A 23,781-nucleotide genomic window follows, 5' to 3' on the forward strand; every position below is an offset into this window, starting at 1 on the left:
TTGTATTCTTTAGAATATGAGATAAAAGATAAAAGAAAAGTAATTTCTTTGTTCTGTTGCAGCATACTCTTGACTGCATTTTCATAGTTTGTGGAAGTCCTTGGAGAATAATATGTCCTCCTTATAATCTCTCTATATGAGGGTCATAAATTTATATGCCTAAAAATAAAAACAAAAACAAAAATATAACTGTACCTTATTATAAATGTTTTTAAGGCTAGTTCTCTTCATTGACATTTATTCACTTGTGAGAAGAATCTAAGGTGATTAAGGTGATTAATTTTCTTGGAAAATTTGGATTTCTTCCCAACATGTGATTCTATGTTTTTGTTTTTGTTTTATTTTTACTTTTACTCTCACCTCCTTTTTTTTTTTTTTTTTTTTTTTTTTTAGGGAAACTATTTTCCACCAACCTTATTTCCATTTTGTTTGCCTTTGTGGAAGCTTAAAGCCACTCAGTGGCTGTTCCTACCCATTCAGTGGCCTGGGCAATGGGAGCTGTGGACCAGTCTTCAGTGGCCAGCTGAGCGCTCCAGGCTCCAGTAGGGAACTGCTGAATAGGCACATAAGGCCCTTGTATGCCTTCAGACCAATCTGTAACTTCAGGTTGAGAAGCAGTGAACTCAGGAGCTGGAGCAGTCCACTCACCCTGAAATTCCTTTTTGGTCACAGCCTTCTCATCAGTGGCCTGCTTTTCCTTTTCAGTCTTTTCAGGATCTCTGTAGAAGTAGAGATCAGGCATGACTTCCCATGGGTGTTCATGGGAAATGGTGCCAGGCAAGCTGAGAACTTCCTGGGCCGGCATCTACCACTTCAGACCCACCGAGTGAGCTCCCTTGTTGTTGCAAGGGATGGCAATGTTCACATATCACAGAGGAGAGTCTGTGTTACATAGAGCAATGGTAGACAGGTTAATATAAGATACCTCTGTAAAAGCCTTTGTGAGAGGCTGAGAGACCTGCAGAGGCTGGTGGTCAGCCCTGGGATCAGTAACCAACAGAAGTCTTGGCTCCTGGAAGACTATTTGGATTTGTTTCATGAAGCAGCCAGCAATAGGAGTGGCTCCAGTAGCATCAGCAAACTTCAGCACAGCTTGTTGGCCAGTATTCCTGGATGATATGACATTGACATCATCTGAGTTTTATGTGGTAACAATAGCACGAGCTGCCAGAAGCTTCTTCCAGGTTTTCTTCTGATTTATGATGTAGATACCATCACTTCTCCTTTTGGAAAGGATGTACTGTTCCATTTGGAAGTCAAGGTTGGTACCACTTAAATGAGTTCCTGCTGCAAGGAGTTTGAAGACATCCTCCTCCTGAACATTTGCAGGCTATCAGGATCTTTGAACGTTGTAAAAGTTTCCCTTTGAGTTATGATGGGAACACAGAACAATGCCATATGGATTTTCCCCGGAATGTGTAGAAAGGCTTTACTCTGAACTTTTTAAGTCAGGCTTGTGGCTACTCCAGTCTTGACCTTCTCACCCCAAGTCTCAGAACGAGGTTCCCTTTTTATCACCCCGTGTCAGGGATACATCTTATCAAACATAGTCTTGTACTTGATTTTCTAGAATTAGTAATGTTTTCTAGTCCTGTCAATATCATGTCCCTTATATTTTCCCCTGGGATTTTATTTCTGTCCCTTATTTCCAGATCACTATGTACTGACTGCTGATAATTATCTGTGACTCCACTCTTTGTGTTCCTCTTTCACAATTAAGCTGGCTTGGGTCTGCCTGGTGTCTAGTCTTTCTTCAGCCGTGCTATCAAGAGTTCCTTTCAATACTCCAAGTGGGGGTGTTCTTGCTAGGGTTCCAGTACAAATTATGGCCTTGCAATTCAGCCCGACTCTACTGTAGTTATGCGACATTTTTGAGGAGTAAAGAAGCATGCTGAATCTGCCAGGGCCAAGTTAAGTTTTTATTAGAGATATACTTATTTCTCTTTTAAGTGACTTCTTTTATATGTGTTTTATTTCTTAAGTCACCCCTCTCTTGTCATTGACAAATCCAAGATTATCAAAAATTGTCCATCCTTTACTAATTAATAAATACATTTTGATGCCAGAATTGCATGGTCATTGAAATGAAATGCATGGCAGCCCTGCAGAGCCAGCAGCCTGATAAGTAGTGATAATTATTTGTCCATAGGACTTAGATTGAGCCAAAGTCATATGGAATACCTATTTCTTCGAGGTGTTTTGTGGTTTCTCAGCTTTTCTTATAGTGTCAGTAATGAATAACCTAGAAACTTAGACACATTTAGCAGCTGTTAATATAAGGAAATTATGCTTGATTTAGAAGGAAATTAGTTATGCACATGCTTGAAGGATCTCCTCTGGTTAAAGCACAGAGTGCCAATTAATTATATCTATAGAAACCATGTAAGTTTCCAGAAAATTATTAGGTTAAAGAGGACTTTTGACAACTGAGTTTAATTTATTTTTATGTCCTGTATAAATGTTATATATTTCTTGTACCTATTATTGTTTTAAAAATGCATAGAGCAAATACAAATTCTATTTCTAACTCTTAAGAGTTCTATTGCACAGAGATGGTGACTGGGTTTGATATGAATTGAGGAGAATTTTAAGTGGCTTATGACATTTCAATTTGAAGACTAATATGCATCAATAACATCAGAGATGTGTTGAAATGTGTGAGGACTGAGATTGGGGGAAAGGAAAAAGAAGGTTAATGAAAAGGGTCAGAACTCCTCATTGTGGAGCAAATTTTGAAGTGATTTCTTTCTCATGAATAATGGAGCTGGGCTTCAAGACAAATTTCAGTATATATATAGTAAAATCCACCATGCTCAAAATTCAAAGTGTTTTTCTTTGCGAGTAAATAAATTTTTGTTTTATGTCTTTTAAATATTTTTTTCCTATTTGAGTCAAAGAAATTACATAGTCATTTTTCACAGGCCCCGAGAAGTCTCTTTAATCAAATGAATTGTAAGTTTATTTCCATTACCCTAAAATATAACATTTTTATAGATGAATATTTATAAATATTTGACATCATCTGTGAATAAAAGGGTAAAACCTTGCTCTATTGATTAAAAATCTAATTTCATTTTATGTTGTTTAGCAGCACCCATTTTTTCCCATAGGTTGTTCTGAATAATTGCAAAGAATTATACATACATCCTCTTTTATTTGTAGAGAATTAGTTAACAGGATAGCTAATAAAGGAAATTTTAGAAGTTTTTTTTAGGAAGTGAATAAAACAGATGAAAAGAAGGAATGGGGAAGAAAGAGAAATGATAAATATGTAGAATAAGGTAAAAAATACATGCTGACTATATTTATAATGTCTTTTGTGGTTGAAAGTAGGAATAGAATTAAAATACATAATAATTAACTTGAAAGCAGCATGATAATTTGTTGTGGACTAATCCCTTCAGTGAGAACAAATAACCAAGCTGGAAAAAAATAAGACAAAAATTATATTTGAGAGCATACCACAATAAAAACTTATTAAGTTATAATTTTGATAGAGAAAGGAAGCTAAGCAAAATGAGCCAGACATTTGGAAACACTTTTCCTATTGAAGTTATTTTCCAATTTGATATGGGAGGTTGGTGGGGCGGGGTGGTTCTTGAGCTGAGAGGCTAAGCAGAAATCTGAGGCTGAACATCTGAGTGTCCAAAATGTATCTTAATTATTTCAGGAGACTCGTAGAATAAAAATTAGAGTTGAGCTCCTGTCATAATAGAGAGGCTCTATAAACACCCAGGATTTTCTACTAGAATTCAAAAGACTATATCCAAGGAGTAAAACTAGACTGGAGATAAACCAGTTGTCACTGAAAATAAATTTGAAGCACCTAATTTCTGATAAGATTAAGGTAATCTACTCCTAACCAAGCTGTCTACCAGAAGAAACATAAACCCTATCTAGAAGGTACATACACAGATACCAATGAGCTTCATGGTTTTTACCTACAATTCAGTCAAACAACTCCACAGAAACATTTCCAGGTAAGGTGAAGCAGTTTGCAACAGACTAATGTTCCTGTTACACCTAATAAAGCCAAATAAATTACAAAATCATATTTTTAAAGGCATCAGAGGACTTTGGGGGCAACAAGGCCTGGATGAGCTAAAATTCACAGAAAAAAACTGTGTTGTGATGAGTTAAGGATGACCAGCTATTTTTGCTTTCCTTGTAACATTGGCTGGTTTCAGCATGTGGGCTGATGGTCAAACTTGTTCCAGACAAGATACTTTCCACTGGTAGAAAGATACTCCAGTAGTATATTTTGTAGAAACTTGTGGCCAGTGTGACATGTTAACCTTTCGTGGTCTCAAATTTGAAGCTAGTTCTGAGCTCTGGGTTGCATACAAGGTTGGAAAACTAAGCCAAAAACATATATAAGGGAATTCACTATCTTGCATGATTAGGGGGAAAAAAGATACTCATGGGGAGAGGTCCTGCTTCATGATAAATGTAGTCTCTCTTAGAGATATTTATAAAATTTGAAATTGCATGGGCTGGGAAGCTGAAGAGCTAACTTGGGAAACCAAGAATAGCTGAGACATATTATTACAGGACTGAGAGACAAGAACACTTAGCCCTGAAAGAATCATGCAGGGAAAATAGGGATAAACTTGCTGTAGACTGAATCTTTCTAAAAATTAATAGCTCCAGCATGAGATAATAAAATATGACTAATAATAAGAGGGAAAAAAGGCAATAAAGACAGACCTACCAATGAACTGGATATTGGAATTCAGATGTAAACAGTTAACTTGGAACAGAAAAAGAAAACCGAAAAAATATAAAAGTGTAAGAGACATATGGGACACTGTCAAGTGTGTAAACATACGTGCAAATCAAGTTCCATGGAGAAAAGAGAGAAAAAATGTAGAAAAAGCAGTACTTGAAAATACAATGGCTGAACAGTTTTCTAAAACAAGTGGAAGGCATGAATACACAGACTCAAAAAGTGCAGCAAACTCAGAGTAGTATAAACACACACACACACACACACATAAACACCTCACTTCTACACATCATAGTAAAACTGCTGAAAACTGACACAAAGTAGAATATTGAAAGTATAAAAAAATACATTACTATCAAAAAAAGAAATATTTATTGATGCTGACCTCTTAATAGAAACAGTAGAAACCAGTGGCAATGGTATGGCATATTTAATGTATTAAGAACAAATAACAGCAACCTAATAATCTCTACTCAGAAAAAAAAAATCCTCAAAAATAAAGGTAAGACAGAAGAAGGATATTAGAAGCAAGTAGTCTTACATGTAAAGAAAGGAATTTTTCAGATTATAGTCGATAGCAATGAAAACATAGGATATGTAGGAGAAAATGAAGAAAACTAAACAGAGTAAATAAATGGGCAAATATAAGTAAATGTTGATTAAAAATGAAAAACAGTAACTTAATAAAATGAACAATATTGCTACTTTGATGGGTTTAGCCCTATGTAGAACTAAAATTCATGGCAACAAAGATGCATATGGTGGATATAATTTAATAGATGTAGGGGCTCTAACAGTATTGGGAAAGATGTAAATATTGTTTTTATTAAACTGTAATAAGATAATGGTTGATGTTACAACCCTCTGAGTAATAATTTAAAAAGAAACAATGTGTAAACAATTTAAACAATGTGTAAATAATTTGAAGAATTAATGTGTAAACAAAGTGTAAGCAATGTTTAATAGAGTTAAAAAACAGATAAATGCATGATTAATTCAAAAGAGAAGGGGGGAAAAGAGGAAAATAAACCAAATCACACAAATGGGAATAAATAATAGGAAGATAAAAGAAAACATAAATACATCATTGATTATAATAAATATATATATATAATACTCTAAGTAATTGAGTCAACTTGGGGACTGCATAAAAGTACAAATTCCTCTTACATACTGATTACATGAATGCACTTTAAATACAAGGATGAAACGTTTTTTAAAAATGCTATATAGAAAATCAAAAGCAATTTGGGACAACTACATTAATATCATATAAAGTAGATTTTAATGCAAAAAAACATTATTAGGGATAAAAGAGGAATTTCATAATTTTTGAGGAATTTAAGAAGAAGATGTTGTAATTCTAAATCTATACTGTAAACACATACAAAGCAAGAATTAAGTGAAGAAAAAGGAGAATAGACAGGTTCATAATCATGTTGACATATTTTTTAGCAAACATATCTAAAAACTAGTAGAAAAAGTAAACAAAATTTCTGTAAGTTTAGAAAGCTTAAACAATCTAAGTAATTGATTTAACCTAATTGTCATATTAAACTAGTGTAAACAGTAAATGATAAATATCACAGAATGTATTTTTTATTTTATTTTTAAAAAAAATTTTAAGTAGCCTCCATACACAGATTGGAGCCCAATGTGGTGCTCCAACTCATGACCTTGAGATCAACACCTGAGCTGAAATCAAGAGTTGGCTGCTTAACCTACTGAGCCACCCAGGTGCCCCACAAATATCATAGTATTAAGTTTATATTGAATAGTCACCAAACTGACCAGATTCTTACCATAAAGAAAGGTTCAATAAATTTTAACAGTTGGGAATATTCATGGTAAGTTCTTTAACCACAGTAGATCTAAGCTAAATAAAAATCAATAAAAATAATAAACATAAAAATATCAACTAAGTGGAAATTAAACTAAATAATGTGAGGCAAGGAAGATAGTAGCAAATATCTTAAATGAATCTTATAATTAAGTACAAGTAAAAATGTATGAGTCAGCTAATATATAGACTTAAAAGCACACAATAAAAAGGAAGAAAAAGTATATGTAAGTGATGAATACTAAATTCTACACTTGAAATTAATGTTATACTGTATATTAACTAACTGGAATTTAAATAGAAATGAAAAAAGAAAAAAATGATTTAAATTTTTGTATCAAAGACTAGAAAAATCAGCAAGTGAAAATGAAATAAATTAGAAGGAACAACATAAGAAATCAATAAAATGTTAAAGAAATAACAGGAAATCATGAAAACAAGTACAATTTTTAGTGATTCTATAATTTTTCATTTTTGATACTGATATTTAAATGACTTACAATGACTTGACTTAAAATATTTCAACTTTATGATAGAGTAAAAGCAATACACATTTAATGGAAATGATATTTTGAATCTTGAATTTTGATCTTTATGGTAGAGTAAAAGCAATACACATTTAATGGAAATGATATTCTGAATTTTGAATTTTGATCTTTTCCCAGGCTACAGATATGATAAGATCTTCTGCATTGATTTTGGGCAGATGAAGTGAGCCACAGCTCCCAGTCAGCCCCGTGATCATGAGGATAAATAGCTGATACAACTGTTCTATACCCATACAACCATTCTGTTTTTCATTTTCAGTACAGTATTCAATAAATTACATGAGATATTCAACACTGTATTACAAAATAGTTTTCGTGTTTTGCCCCGCTGTAAGCAATTTTAAATGTTCTGAGCATGTTAAAGTTAGGCCAGGCTAAGCTTATGATATTCAGTAGGTTAGGTGCATTAAATGCATTTCCAACTTAATGATATTTTCAACTTACAATGGGTTTATTGGATGTAACTCCATCATAAGTTGAAGAAAATATATTTAGAAGTAAATTTAACAAATAGATATTATGAACATTTTCATTTCATTATATTTGATGATTTGGAGAAAATGAACAGATTTCTTGATAAATACAACTTTACAAAGATGACAGCAGAAAAAAATAGAAAATCTGAATTGTCTGATGTCAGCTGAGGAAATTAAATCATCATTGAAAACTTTTCCATAAAGACAGATCAGATGGTTTTACCAGTTATTTCTTCCAAATAATTTAACAGGGGAATATAACTCTTTAACAAACTCTTCTAGAAAATTCAAAAGAGAGAGAAATTTCCAACTCTTTTAATAAGACCAACACAAACTTACTTCTAAAACTTGGAAAAGATACAACAAGTAAGGAAAATTTGGGACAAATTTTTCTCTTGATTATAGATGAAAAATTCCCTAATAAATATTAGCTAATCAAATAGAGTGATAAAAATGAACATTATTAACAAATAGGGTTTATAATGATGTACTGTGTGGTGACTAAATAACATAATTAAAAAAAACAAAAAACCCAAATAAGGTTTATTTTAGGTAAGCAAAGACAATTTATCATTAAAAAATCAAACAGTATAATTCACCACAATTGAAGAAAAAATCCTATGATTGTTTTGATAAATATAGATAAAGCAAATGAAAAAAATTTCTTATAAAATTCATCAAAAAAACCCAAAAACTATAACTGTCACTTTTGCTTCCAGTCTTTTTTTTAACCATTTAGTTTTTCTTCTAAACAGTAAAAACACATAACTAATAAAAATAAAATATAATAAAATTCAGCAAAATTGAAATTAAGGGAACATCTTTCTTTTACATACATGCACACAACTTCACACATAATACTAAATAAAAATTCAGTAAATTCAATGGAGAAATATTCAGTGTAATCTCTAAGGCTGAAAGCAAAACACGAATGCCCTTTAGTACCAGCTCTGTTCAGCCGGTGTTCTAAAACAGGGAGAAAAAATAGAAAGAATATGAACTGGAATAGGAATAATAAGAGAAATTTCCAGATAATAAAGTTATAAATGTTGAATATTTTTCAGAAAATAAATATTTAAATTAAGTTAACTTAGCAAGATCCTTCAATACAACTTCTCTTTATAATAACCAGTTTTATTTTTATATGAACAAAAAGAATAAGCTGAAAAAATGTAAAAGTTATCATATAGTAGCAAAAATTTCAGCAATTACCTGAAAACAAATTTAACAAAAAAGTGAACAAGACATTAATATTAAAAAGTCCAAAAAATGAGAAAAATTAAAGGTTTAATAAATGAAGCAATACACCACTATGAATTTAAAGAGTAATTTTTATAATTATGGCAGTACCCTTTAAAATGATCCTGAGATTGCAAACAATCTCAATTAAAATACTAACAGACTTGTTTGTTAGTTTTTGTAGCAATTAACAAATTGACTTAAGGCATTTACACATAAATGCAAAGGGCAATGTTCAGACAACATTCTAAAGCTAAATGAAATTTGTTAGCTCTACAGTACCAGATATAAAACCCATTATAAACATACAGTAATAAAAGCAGTATAGTATTGGCACAAGGACAGACAAACCTGCCAATGGAAGCATTTAGAATCACTGAAAATGATTCCATTCTCATATGGTCATCTGTTTTATGACTAGGTGATAGTGCAGTGAGGAAAGGATGATCTTTGCATGAATGGATGGATTGGACATTCATAGAGAAAAAATATATGTACGCTACTATTTTACACAATTCATAAAAACTAATCCCAGAATTGTTTATCAAAAAGTAATATAGTTGGGCACCTGGGTGGCTCAGTCATTAAGTGTCCGCCTTCGGCTTAGGTCATGATCCCAGGTTCCTGGGATCAAGCCCCATATGGGGCTCCCTGCTCAGTGGGAAGCCTGCTTCTCCCTCTCCCACTACCCCCTGCTTGTGTTCCCTCTCTCGCTGTCTCTGTCAAATAAAGAAATAAAATCTTTAAAAAAAAGTAATATAGCAAATTTAGAAAATTACCTCATAGAATCCTCTTGGAGTGGACATTTTTTTTTTCTGAAAGAAGGTTCTAATTGTACTAACCATAAAGGAAAAAAATAACTTGTATTGTTTTAAGATAAAAAATTTCAGAGGATCAAATGGCATTATTGAATGTGTGATAATCAAGCTAAAGACTTGAACAAGATATTTGCAATGCATGTACTGAACAAAGAATTTATATTCAAATCCATAAAAAAACTACTAGATTAATTAAAAAGACAATGACAGACAACTAAAAGAAAAATGTGCAAAAACATGAATTGGCTCTTCACAAAATAGGGATATGAAAGTGTAATAAAAATAGAAAAAGTTTCTTAATTGTATTAGTCTTTGGAATATGCAATTTAAAGCTACCACTGAATATCACTACACACTAAAATGGTTAAATTGAAAAATTTAAAAATGCTACCAAATGTCGATAAGGATATGGAACAATTGAAGCTTTCCTAAATTAAATGTAGAAGTATAAATTGGTACATGCATTTTTGAAAATTGTTTCCTAGTATCTACTAATGCTGAATATAAGATCCACCCCTGCATATATACACAAAAGGTATGTCTACATATGGTCTTAAATGAATGTACATGCACACACACACACACACACACACAGATGCTTTTAGAAGAATTATTTGTAATAGTTAAAACTGGAAATACTCTAATGCCTATCTAGGACAGAATGAATGAAAAATTCTGGCATATTCATGCAATAATATGTTGCACATCACAAGAAAAAATGAACTTCAACTACACAGAACAAAATGGAGGACTTACAAGTTTAATATTGAGCAAAAGTAGCCAGACAAATAGGTCATGCTGTATGATTCATTTGTAAAAAAATTTACATCAGACAAAACTAATATAAGTACTTAATAGTTATGATAGTATTGCCCTTTGGGTGAGCAGTTGTTACTAAGAGAAGCACAGGGACTTCTGATGTCCTGGTTTCTTTATAATGGTGCTGTCTACACGAATGGGTTCCCTGTGATCAAAATATTTCATCCCTACCATAATGATTTCTGCATTTTTTGGTATATAAGCTTAAGTTAAATTTACTAAACAAAACAAACAAACAAAAACCTTATAGAATGCAGCTGACACCATTCTTAGACTGAAATTAATATAGCTATACATGCATATTTTAGAAAAGAAGACTAAAAGTCAGTGATCTAAGGAGTCATCTAAAAAGTGAGAAAAGGAACAGCAAACTAAACATACTAAACAATGAAGGATATAATGAAAGTAAGAATGGAAAATAATTAAATAAACAGAACAGAGAAGATTTATAATATAATTTGTTTCAGAATTTTGTTTTAAGGGGTGCCTGGGTGGCTCAGTCATTAAGCGTCGGCCTTCGGCTTGGGTCATGATCCAAGGATCCTGGGAATGAGCCCCACATCAGGCTCCCTGCTCCACGGGAAGCCTGCTTCTCCCTCTCCCACTCCCCCTGCTGTGTTTCCTCTCTCACTGTGTCTCTCTCTGTCAAATAAATAAATAAAATCTTTAAAAATAGTGTGCCTTTTATAAAAGATAATATGTGATTATTTTGGAATAATTTTCAGATCCACCCTAATCAAATTAATTTAATAAAGACCTCTTCTACCTGAATTCTCTCATTTATACTCAGAGAAGTGACTGTTAAACATTCTTTGTGTTTTCTTGTAGATAAGTGTATATACAAGTGAATATATAATATGATATATAACATAATTACTTTCAAGAATGGGATTATTTTATACTTATTACACAATTTGTTTTCTTATTTATTGTAGATAATATACATCCCTTGTCTGCATAAACGATCTATTTATATGTCTATATCTATATAAAAATGTACTGATACATAAAATGATATATCACCTTTAAAAATTCTTATTTAACTATACCATGGGTACACAAAAATCCACCCATCATAAATGTACAAATCAATGCTATCACAAAGCAGCCAAACCTTTGGAATTAGCTCCAGTTCAAAAAACTTAAAACAGAAGCCATGACAAGGATATATAAAATTTGTTTTGTTTGTTTGTTTTTGTTTTTTATCTTGTAAAGAGAAGAAGCCAATATCCCTGATGAACATGGATGCAAAAATTCTCACCAAGGGGTTCCTGGGTGGTTCAGTCATTAAGCATCTGCCTTTGGCTCAGGTCATAATCCCAGGGTCCTGGGATTGAGCCCCGCATGGGGATCCCTGCTCCACGGGAAGCCTGCTTCTCCTTCTCCCACTCTCCCTGCTTGTGTTCCCTGTCTCACTGTCTTTCTCTCTGTCAGAAAATAAATAAAATCTTCAAACATAAAGAGTCTGTTTCTTGATTTGCCTCTCTCTCTTAAAAAAAAAAAATTCTCACCAAAATACTAGCCAATAGGATCCAACAGTACATTAAAAGGATTATTCACCACAACCAAGTGGGATTTATCCCTGGGCTGCAAGGTTGGTTCAACATCCACAAATCAATCAGTGTGATACAATACATTAATAAAAGAAAGAACGAGAACCATATGATCCTCTTAATAGACGTAGAAAAAGCATTTGACAATGTACAGCAACCTTTCTTGATGAAAACTCTTCAGAGTCTAGGGATAGAGGGTACATACCTCAATATCATAAAAGCCATCTATGAAAAACCCACAGCAAATATCATTCTCAATGGGGAGAAACTGAGCGCTTTCCCCCTAAGATCAGGAACACGGCAGGGATATCCACTATCACCACTGCTATTCAACATAGTAGTAGAAGTCCTAGCCACAGCAATCAGACAGTAAAAAGAAATCAAAGGCATCCAAATCGGCAAAGAGGAAGTCAAACTCTCACTCTTTGCAGATGATATGATACTTTATGTAGAAAACCCAAAAGACTCCACCCCAAAACTGCTAGAACTCATACAGGAATTCAGTAAAGTGGCAGGATATAAAATCAATGCACAGAAATCAGTGGCATTCCTATACACCAACAACAAGACAGAAGAAAGAGAAATTAAGGAGTTGATCCCATTTACAAGTACACCCAAAACCATAAGATACCTAGGAATAAATCTAACCAAAGAGGCAAAGGATCTGTACTCAGAAAACTATAAAATACTCATGAAAGAAACTGAGGAAGACACAAAGAAATGGAAAAACGTTCCATGCTCATGGATTGGAAAAACAAATATTGTGAAGATGTCAATGCTACCTAGAGCAATCTACACATTTAATGCAATCCGCATAGAAATACCATCCACCTTTTTCAAAGAAATGGAACAAATAATCCTAAAATTTGTATGGAACCAGAAAAGACCCCCAATAGCCAGAGGAATGTTGAAAAAGAAAAGCAAAGCTGGTGGCATTACAATTCCGGACTTCCAGCTCTATTACAAAGCTGTCATCATCAAGACAGTAAGGTACTGGCACAAAAACAGACACACAGATCAATGGAACAGAATAGAGAGCCCAGAAATGGACCCTCAACTCTATGGTCAACTAATCTTCGACAAAGCAGGAAAGAATGTCCAATGGAAAAAATACAGCCTCTTCAACAAACAGTGTTGGGAAAATTGGACAGCCACATGCAGAAGAATGAAACTGGACCATTTCCTTACACCACACACAAAAGTAGACTCAAAATGGTTGAAAGACTTCAATGTGAGATAGGAGTCCATCAAAATCCTAAAGGAGAACACAGGCAGCAACCTCTTCGACCTCAGCGGCAGCAAGTTCTTCCTAGAAGCATTGCCAAAGGCAAGGGAAGCAAGGGCAAAAATGAACTCTTGGGACTTCATCAAGATAAAAAGCTTTTACACAGCCAAAGAAGCAGTCAACGAAACCAAAAGACATCTGACAGAATGGGAGAAGATATTTGCAAATGACATATCAGATAAAGGGCTATATCCAAAATCTATAAAGAACTTATTAAACTCAACACCCAAAGAACAAATGATCCAATCAAGAAATGGGCAGAAGACATGAACAGACATTTTTCCAAAGAAGACATCCAAATGGCCAACAGACACATGAAAAAGTGCTCAACATCAATCGGCATAATGGAAATCCAAAGCAAAACCTCAATGAGATACCACCTAACACCAGTCAGAATGGCTAAAATTAACAAGTCAGGAAATGACAGATGTTAGTGGGGATGCGGAGAAAGGGGAACCCTCCTACACTGTTGGTGGGAATGCAAGCTGGTGCAGCCACTCTGGAAAACAGTATGGAGGTTCCTCAAACAGTTGAAAATAGAGCTACCCTACGACCCAGTAATTGCACTACTGGGTATTTACCCCAAAGATACAAATGTAGGGATCCGATGGGGTACGTGCACCCTGATGTTTATAGCAGCAATGTCCACAATAGCCAAACTATGGAAAAGGCCCAGATGTCCATTGACAGATGAATGGATAAAGAAGAGGTGGTATATATATACAATGGAATATTATGCAGCCATCAAAAGGAATGAGATCTTGCCATCTCGTGGATGAAACGACGTGGATGGAACTGGAGGATATTATGCTGAGCGAAATAAGTCAATCAGAGAAAGACATGTATCATATGACCTCACTGATATGAGGAATTCTTAATCTCAGGAAACAAACTGAGGGTTGCTGGAGTGGTGGGGGGTGGGAGGGATGGGGTGGCTGAGTGATAGACATTGGGGAGGGTATGTGCTATGGTGAGCACCGTGAATTGTGTAAGACTGTTGAATCACAGACCTGTACCTCTGAAACAAATAATACACTATATATTTTTAAAAAAGAAGAAGAAGAAGATAGCAGGAAGGGAATAATGAAGGGGGGAAAATTGGAGGGGGAGACGAACCATGAGAGACTACGGACTCTGAGAAACAAACTTGGGGTTTTTGTAGGGGAGGGGGTGGCGGGATGGGTTATCCTGGTGATAGGTATTAAGGAGGGCACGTACTGCATGGAGCACTGGGTGTTATATGCAAACAAAGAATCATGGAACACTACATCAAAAACTAATGATGTAATGTATGGTGATTAACATAACACAATTTAAAAAAAAGAAAAAAAATAAAAAGAAAAACAAGTTTTCGGGAAAACATAATATAATTGCCCAATCTGTTTTATTTACTCTTATCTTTAAGTTTCCTTCAGTATTTTCTCAGGGATCCAATATTGTCTTTCTTCTTTTCACAATAGTCTAGACTTTCTGGCGGAGAATTCCATCTCAGCTCTACATTGGGAAAGCTGAACTGTTACTGATCTTGGAAGTATTAGAATTCAAATTTCTATGAAATATAAGGTTCAAATCTTGTCACCATGGAGACTTGAATTGCTCATTAATTGAAGAGGAATTGAAAGCACCTTGCAGCAATTGGTGAGAAGGTCATTGATTTCAGGGTAACCTTTGAATGATTAAAAATCTGTCTCGTGTTCCAGAGGAAAGGGAGCAGTCTAGGAAGGAACCACATGATTCCTGGATTAAGTCAGCATAGCTTGAGTCAGCTAGGGTTGAATGTTGGACTCATCTTTTTGGGCAGCGTCAGGATAGTCTTCTGATCACAAAGAACCTTAGGTTAGTACTTGGCCTTGGGGGCTTTTATCAATTCATCTTTGTTGGGACATCCACCCTCTCATCCCTCCATTGGAATTTCTCAGTCCCTTTTTAGTTTCCCTGGTCTCTGTTGCCATGGTAACAATTCAGAGCCCCTACTGTTTAGTTCATCACCAAAAAGGCAACATTTCAACATTTTCTAACACAAATTGGAAGATACGTAGCTGCTGGCAGTACTATCTCAATGGGACTCCTGGTGATTTAGTAGGAAATGTGTGGTAAAGCAATTAGAAAACACTAGTAGATAACTGAACATTCCAAGTATAAGAAAATGCCTTTGGGAGATTTGCTACAGTACTTCTAGTGTTTGGAATGCACTGCAGTTTAGTAGCAATGTTCAATTCATGGAGCACTTTTTGTGTGCATACAGACATCCCCCTGACTGCAAATTGCATACAGACAAATTGACAGGATCTCTCACCTCAAGGAACTTGCACTCTACTGGTAAAAATAACATATATCCAATCACAGTTAAACCAAGTCTTAGTGTGTGAGCAGAGAGATGGGAAAATCTGTTCTGAGTGAACAATTCTAGGAAGGCTTCAAATAGGCGATAAAGTTCTATGTGGCCTCTCTTGTACCGCTCACAGTAAGGTTATGGGGAGGACACTGGAGAGACAGAAAACTACAAGAGTAAAATGAAAACATGGATATCCTTGGGCCAGATTTGCTAAAGAAAGGCAGAAAGTCCCCTATGAATTCAGAGTACGTGTAAATAGAGTGGCGGAAGATAAAACTGGAAAGGTAGATAAATATTCACTTACATATATTTTACACCAATCTTTCAAATGACTATGACAAAAAGCTAATTTTTTTCCTAATAAATAACCACAGGGCTGACAAAAAAGAAATAGATTTTCCTTTATTCAAGTTGAAAAAAAATCCAAATATTAATACTATTACTAATGATAATAATATTAATATAGCAGCAGCTTGATGCTATAATAAAATATAACATTAGGTTGAATCATATAAAATGACCGGTTTGGGAAGCATAAAAGCTTGATGTCAAATGTTTACATCAATTTAATACAGAACACATAATACATAAGCATTCCATATGCTTAGGCATTGATTAATTCACTAATAGACATTTACAAAATTGCTTTTTCCTTGAAATAAGTGGGTCCTGGAACTGCGTATGTGTACATTTACATATACATTTTATCCCTGACAGCTGTACTAGTTGAATGTGAGGAAGTTGTTCTCGAACAGCACTGGGATATTTAATGTGTATAGTTCATGAATAGGAAGGGATATATCTTTGGAGAATAAGAACATCAGTTCACACTCATCCAGGCTGCACAACATGTTCGAATGATGGAAACAATGGACTGGAAGACCTTGTGACTCTGATGGCTCTAACTCAATAAAATTAAAAGTTCTATAAAGTGTGGTTTTTCTACACTTTTCTAAGGGCATGTTTCTTACCATATTACTAGGGCTTTAAATTAAGCTGAATCATACTGTTGGTTTTGGTTTTGTTTGGCTTAGAGTTTGTTTTCTGAAAATAATGTGCAACTGATCGCTTTTTACTTTGAAGCCGAAAATAACTCATATTACTGATTGGTGCCTGGGATGAAAGTAGAAAATATGGGGCGCCTGGGTGGCTCAGTCATTAAGTTTCTGCCTTTGGCTCAGGTCATGAACCCAGGGTCCTGGGATCGAGCCCCACATTGGGCTCCCTGCTCAGCGGGAGGCCTGCTTCTCCCTCTCCCACTCCCCCTGCTTGTGTTCCCTCTCTCGCTGTGCCTCTCTCTGTCAAATAAATAAATAAAAATCTTTAAAAAGGAAAGTAGAAAATAACATTTCACTCATGAAAAGGGATTATTTTTGCCCTTATTTAGAAGAAAGATTATTTCCCTTAGACCAATTTCCTGGTAGAATTTTAGAAATTTTGAATTATTTAAAATGCCAGAGTTTTGTCTTGTTTGGGTTAAGTATGTGTACCCTTCAAATTGCAAACTGTTGTACAATAAAAATGAAATTTTACAGAGAAGAGGTGAATGTAGGTTCAAGGGACACAATTAATATACAGTAATTATAGTTACTTTCTTCATTCCATTTGTTTTCATAGATGAATAGAACTACAACAAATGACAAACTTAGTAAAGGTCTATTTGAAAGCTATGTAACATTAGCTATATATATAAGAAATTCCCCCAAATTGTTTTCATTACTAATGTATAAAAGCATTCCCAGAGGCAAACTGCAGATGAGATTTTCACCTAGAGACCAGAGATTCAGCAGAGCCTGGAAACATGGTTCTAGAATGGGGATGGTAGTAGGTGTAATATACTACATTCCCAATAGGGGGTCATTTACAGAATGTCACCCTCAGAAGTGCCTCTTAATTTTTTGATCCTTGTGCCACCAAGGAAAACATCCAGACAGATTATTAAACCTCAGCATAGCAATGATTGCCTATGGAGTTGGTGGCTGTGTAGTAGCATATCTCTTTGGTGCTCATAGTATGATTTGTTAGTAGAAAATAATAGTGTGATAGAAAAGATAGTGAATGTCTTTAATGCAAGAAGGATTTGAGTGGTGTTCTAGGCAGAATTCTAAGCTGATCCTCAATAACCCATGGCCTTCTATAATCCCCTTAAGTAACTGTGAACATAATGAGATATTACTCCTTTAATTATGTTACATTATATGGCAAATGTGAAGTGATATGGCCATACTGATATTTTATTTCCTCGTTAATAATAGAGATGTAATGAAATACTGTGTGAAATGTTCCTTGCACTGTGTCTGTGACAAAACAGTACTGAATGATAGTTACCATCATTAGTATTAACATTAAAAAAATTATATCATTCCATGACTTTAATTGTATGTAAAATTAACATGAAAAAATTCTATCACTTCTATGTAAACCATAAATATTACCAAGCTACCCTCTTTAAGAAGACTTCCTTGATCTCTAAGATTTATATAATTTTGAGAACTTTTTTATATGCATTCAATGCAGTATTTGTCATATTTTAGTTTATATTCTGGTACTAATTCTGGTTTCTCCCTTTGTTGTACTACACTGTCTGCCAAATTTAGTAATTAATCAAGTACTACTGATTCTACCCCTGAAATATATATATGTTTTTTTCCTCTCTCATGTCTTGTCTGGATTACTATAATGGTGTAAGGACTAGTAAGGACTAATCTTTCTGTTACTAGCTGCATTTATAATGTGAAGCTTAGAAAATTGATAGTGAAAGAGAAAACAAAGAAACAGGGCTTCTCCCTTGAAGTGCAATTGGAGTCTCATATCACTGAATGCCCAGCTCCCCGTTGATCTCTGCCATGACATTTGAGAAGTCTCTAAGTTATATCTAAGGATCTGTGGAGCTTAGTTTGAAAACCCCAAGTTTATGGTGTAAGGCCTAAATAAACCCTCTGACATCACAGAAAGTTTTAAAGTTACCTGGGACTACTGAGGTTGAGACATAAAAATTTCAAACATTACATCATAAAATACAATCTCATCATTAGCCAAATGTGAAGATGGATAGTAACATAGTAAGTTCTGTACCATCAGAAATCTGAGTTCCCTTTGAACATTTCATAAGAGAAAGATCTTGATATTTTGTACTTGCAATTTGCCCAGATATTTGAAGCAAATTTTCAGTAATCACAAATAAAATTGATACATAAAATCCTTAAAGCTCTGGTAAATACAGTTTTCATGTGGAACTATGTTTTTTCCTTCCTAGAAATTCCCTTATGCTCAAAGCCAAGAAAGATTGAGATTTAGGAACCCCAGAGCATATATTATTTCTCAAAATCATCAAAACCTAATGTTGAACTTCATATTCTAAAAGCCAAGTGGCAGTTTTGCTTTTTCTTTTGGTAAAAATGTGGACTGAACAGACTAAAAAAGAAAATGGAGATGCAATATATCCATAAATAGTAATAATTTAAGAAATTTAAGTAAGACTTTTCTATTATGTGCCAATAGAATTATGCCCGGTGGCAGAGATTCAGTGGAGACCGGCAGAGATGTGGCTTGAAAAGCCAAAATAGTGTTGTGTGTGTACCTGCTTCAAACTATCAGTTGGTTCTTATTGTTGATGTTTGTTGTTTTTACAGTTCCTGTTTGATTTGATGTATACTGTGTTCACTGAGCTCCAGGTATAAACTGCATTGCTTTAGAGCCCAATATCAATACTGTTTTCTATTCCAGAATGTTTATCCCCAAATATTGAGTTTTCATTGAGCTGCAGAGATACGTGCTAGAATTATCTGCACAGGATTAAAATTTATTTATAGTATGGTTTTTAAAATAAGCTAGGATATTGTATGAGTTTACAGTCAAATATTAATATTTAATATATTTTAATTTACTTTTTATTTAATTTTGAAAATATTTATTTTATCTCAGCTTCCTTGTTTTTAATTTGTATTTCTTACTACCAGTATCATATGCAAATTTATTATAGAGAAGATCCTGGAATCAATCTATCTTCTCAAATACAGTCCTTTTTCATGTGATTTAACCTCGTAACTATAGTAGCTGTATCCTGACCTCACCTCCATATTGCGATAATTAGGTTGTTACTTAATTTATAGTCTCAGGTTCTATCCGTACACTGTTTTCAAGAGCAGACTTAGTCTTGTTTTCATGCTCCTGTCCAGATAGCCTCCAAGTAGCAAAATTTTTGAAAATAAGTTTTATTATAACACAAGCTCCATGAGGACAGAGATTTTGTTTCATTTATTATCATAGACAATGCCAACAAGTGTTGTTGTTGTGCACACAATGTGTGTGCACACTGAAATATATTTGGTCAATGGAAGTTGAATGAATCCCTTCTAGGGTAGGGCCTACCATTCTCTTCTTAGTCTTCCCAGTTTTGGAAATTTTGTAGTAACCTATTGACAGAGCTTCCTGATGTCATCTATTCTGAAAGGGCAGGACTATGAACTCAATCGATTTTATAAATATTTACTAAATTAAAGAAATTATTCTCCTCTTGACATGAGGAAGAATTTTCCCTGGGAAAAATCCTCCCATAGGCAAGCATACCATCTTGTCAACCTATTAATTTAAGTCTGTATTTTCACAAATCACCTGTCCTCATGCTTTCCTGTTTACACATCTTTCCATTCATGACAACTATATGGCCTTTTGAGAATTTATTTCAGTGAAACAGGTAATTTTATTTTCCATGTTCCAGTCTCTCTTACTAATGCTAATAAAGGCCTTTGCTTCCTGTGCCTCTGTTTTCAGCTTCCTAAATGATGTGGGTATAGCTGTCTACCTTGCTTATCAATACCCTCTGGTTAATGTGGCCTGGGGCATCAGGTTAGATGCCCTGCTAGATTCATGGACCTATTAGACCCATGTAGATCCATGAGGGAGAAGCTTCTTATGTTTCTATCTTTGAAACATTGATCAGAAATCAGGGCTTTGGGACATTTCTTCTAATTTCAATTCCATCAAGCGGAGTTTGTCTTTTCTTGCCATATTTTGATGTATACTTTAAATATCTTATAGTTTTATAAGTTGTACCTTGATAAAGCTAAGAAATACTATACCTTTGGGCTGTTGTGTCTTAAACAATGGTGAAATACATATCCACTGAATATGGTTAGTTTCCAGTTTGGGCTAATATAAATTCTATTGCTATTCTCAGCTGTGTATATGTCATATGGTGTACCTTTGCAGACACATAGAAGTGGAAGTACTGGGTGCTAACACAGACATAACTCTGACTAGTAGCTATTACAACTGGCAGTATCAGTAGTAATGAGTGTTCCTTTTGCTAAAAATTCTTGCCAACACTTGGTGTTATTGGTTTTCTTTTTGTTGGTTCAATTAATTTTAACCATTCTTCAGGAAATGGGGTAGTAGCTCATTGGAACTTTAAATAGTATGTCCTTGATGACTAAATATACTGAACATTTTTTCATATAAGATGTTTTCTTACTCAGATGTTTTCATCCATTAGGAGAGCTTTTATGCTTTCATTTTTCTCAATTTTTTATTATGAACTTTTCAAGCATAGATTAATGTTGACAGATTTTCATGGTGAAAGTAAGTATAGCCGTTCCCTCGATATGACCATTAATATTTTACTGTATTTGTTTTATCACATTATCTTGCTATTCATTTAACCTCTATCCAGTCATTAATGCATTCTATTTATTTTGATGTATTTCAAAGTAAATTAAAGTAAATTTCAAAGTAAATTAAAGAGATCAGTATCATTTCTACTCTTGAAGGTTATTTTTGAAGACTATATGATTTTATATTAGACGTTTATTCTTTTACCATTTGAAAAATGCTTTCTGTTTTCCATCATTTCTTTTGATCAGTCACTTATCAATCTTATGTTGCTCTTTGAAGGTAATGTGTCTTTTTTTAACTGCATTGAAAAATTTATCTTTGGGGTTTTAACTTTAGCAGATTTATTATAGTGGATCTGAGTACTGATTTATTTTAATTTACATTGCTTGAGTTTGTTGTAGCTTTATAAATACCTAGCTTACGGTATTACATATGCTTTGGAAAATTATTGTTCTATATCTCTTCAACTATTGCTTCTTCTTCATTTTTCCCTCCCTCTATGGCACTGTAATTACACTTGGTCAGGTCTTTTGCCCCCAAGATCATATACCTTTTATGAATTTTACCCATTTCCCATTTTGTATATTAACCTGGCTATGTTCTTCTGATCCTCTCCTCTGCTGTGTCTAGTTTATGTGTAAACTGACCCATTTTAGGTCTTTTATTTCAACTATTACATTCAGGTTTTTTTTTTTTAAACTTAATTTAAAAAATAACTGCTCTTCTTTGGAAATATCCTAAACTGTCATCTGTTTTCTTGAAACATGTAACCATAGTTGTTTTAATGTTTATTTTTTGAAAACTGCAATAACTAGCTCATCTGGATATGTATTGTTTTTGTTTTTCTCTCTCTTGGTTCAACTTGTTGTGATGTGTAGAAAACGTTTATAAAAATTGTGGAGGTTTGTATGGTAATATATTCTTTCCCCTCAGGTCTATCCTATTCTCTGGTAGGTTGCATAAGTGAAGTCAAGTCCCTTTGCTCCAATTAAAAAGCAAAAACTAAAATAATCTGTAGTTGGCCATAGTTATTATAAGGTAGTGATCATCTCCTTTTGCCCTCTCCAACTGAGAACTCATTTTACTTACTAGGGTACTCTCATTCTTGGTGAACCATCCATCTGTCCTCCCTCTGCAATATTAAAATCCACTCTGGTTTTGAGCAACCTTTTGCTGAATGTCTTGGTCTCTTGCCTGGTGCAGATTAAGACTTCAGCAAATGCTTCAAATGGAAGAAAATACAGTGTTCAGCTTATTTACTTGCACTTCTCTCTTGGCCCTTCACATCTGCTGTCTTGATAGCTTCACACTCTAATTTTTCTTTCGCCAGCCTGTGAGATAGCCCAAAGCTATGCTAACTTCTCTGCTTCTTAGCTGAAAGTCTTCCACTGATATCTTATCTTTCCTCTTCCTAAATTTGGGCCAAATCCTGAGCTTTCAGAGTCATTTTCATCCCCCCAGGTGCCTTTTCTCTGTGATCTTCTGTCCTCAAGTTCTCATTGTCTCAAAAGCCCCTGTTGCCTTAAAATATGGTATTTTTGTTTTGTTTTCTTTTGTATTCAGCTTTTTCTTTTCTCAGAAATAGTGTTTTTCTGAAAGGATATCTATCATAATTAGAAATGGAAGACCCAAGTATTTAATTTATGTAAAAAATATTGGTTCAAGAATGAATGGAGTTTTTCTTGATTTCAGGGGCTGAATTTTGACCTGTATTTGAATGGGCTGAACAACATGGTATCTGTGTTAGATAGAATCTTTTCTCTCTGGCTCCCAACACTCTTAATACCTACCTAGCCATGTACAGATATAGATGGAGGCCAAAAGCTGAATGAGATATTTTCATTCAGTTTTCAACAACTGGAAATGTTCAGGAGTTAGGCAAGAGGAGAAGTTTTGTAGTATCTTCAAAGAAAAAACTATATGGCCCTGGAACTAAGAGGCCTCCATAGAAGACAACTTCACTTTTACTACTTGATTTTTGTTTGTTTGTTTTAGCTTAGGTAATACTGGGAACCAACATCCTTAACAATGGCATGAGGGTTGTCCTGCAGGATATCAGCAGCCATGGTAGCAACATAACTCAGAATTCAAGTGCCTTTTTGGACAGAAAGCATCCAAAATGATGCTGAGAACAAATGTATGATAAGAATGTTGATTAGTACCTGAGAGACATAATCTGGGATGCCAGCAGGCTAGTGGGAAATGAAGTAGCATGGGAGGTAGAAAGGTTTAGTGCAAGTTGGTTAAATAAAGAGGTATTCTGTTTATGCATTTTTAGCTTTAATTTTTTGAAATTCTGACTCAAAGTCTATCTCATTTGTATAGTGTAGTACAAAAGACCTTGATGATCTCTGACCACACACATTCTTTTCTTTTTCCCTTTACCTATATTAAAATTAATTTTATACATCCTTTTAGGTTGTAATTTCTATCTGTATGATTAAAGAGAAACATAGGTGGTAATACAGTATGCATTATTTTTTAAAAAGATTTATTTATTTATTTTAAAGAGGGAGAGAGGGAGAGAGT

The 23,781-nt window shown here is 34.2% G+C and overlaps 1 pseudogene; it reads right to left on the reverse strand.

The window, feature by feature from the left end:
* Nucleotides 1-445: 445 nt before the first annotated feature.
* On the reverse strand, nt 446-19,718 carry LOC114220029 (small ribosomal subunit protein uS2 pseudogene; annotated as a pseudogene).
* Between the last annotated feature and the right edge of the window lie 4,063 nt (nt 19,719-23,781).

The sequence above is a fragment of the Eumetopias jubatus genome, unplaced genomic scaffold, assembly GCF_037043125.1.
Source record: "Eumetopias jubatus isolate StellerSeaLion01/CBP00866 unplaced genomic scaffold, mEumJub1_p1.0 scaffold_13, whole genome shotgun sequence".
Taxonomy (NCBI): domain Eukaryota; kingdom Metazoa; phylum Chordata; class Mammalia; order Carnivora; family Otariidae; genus Eumetopias; species Eumetopias jubatus.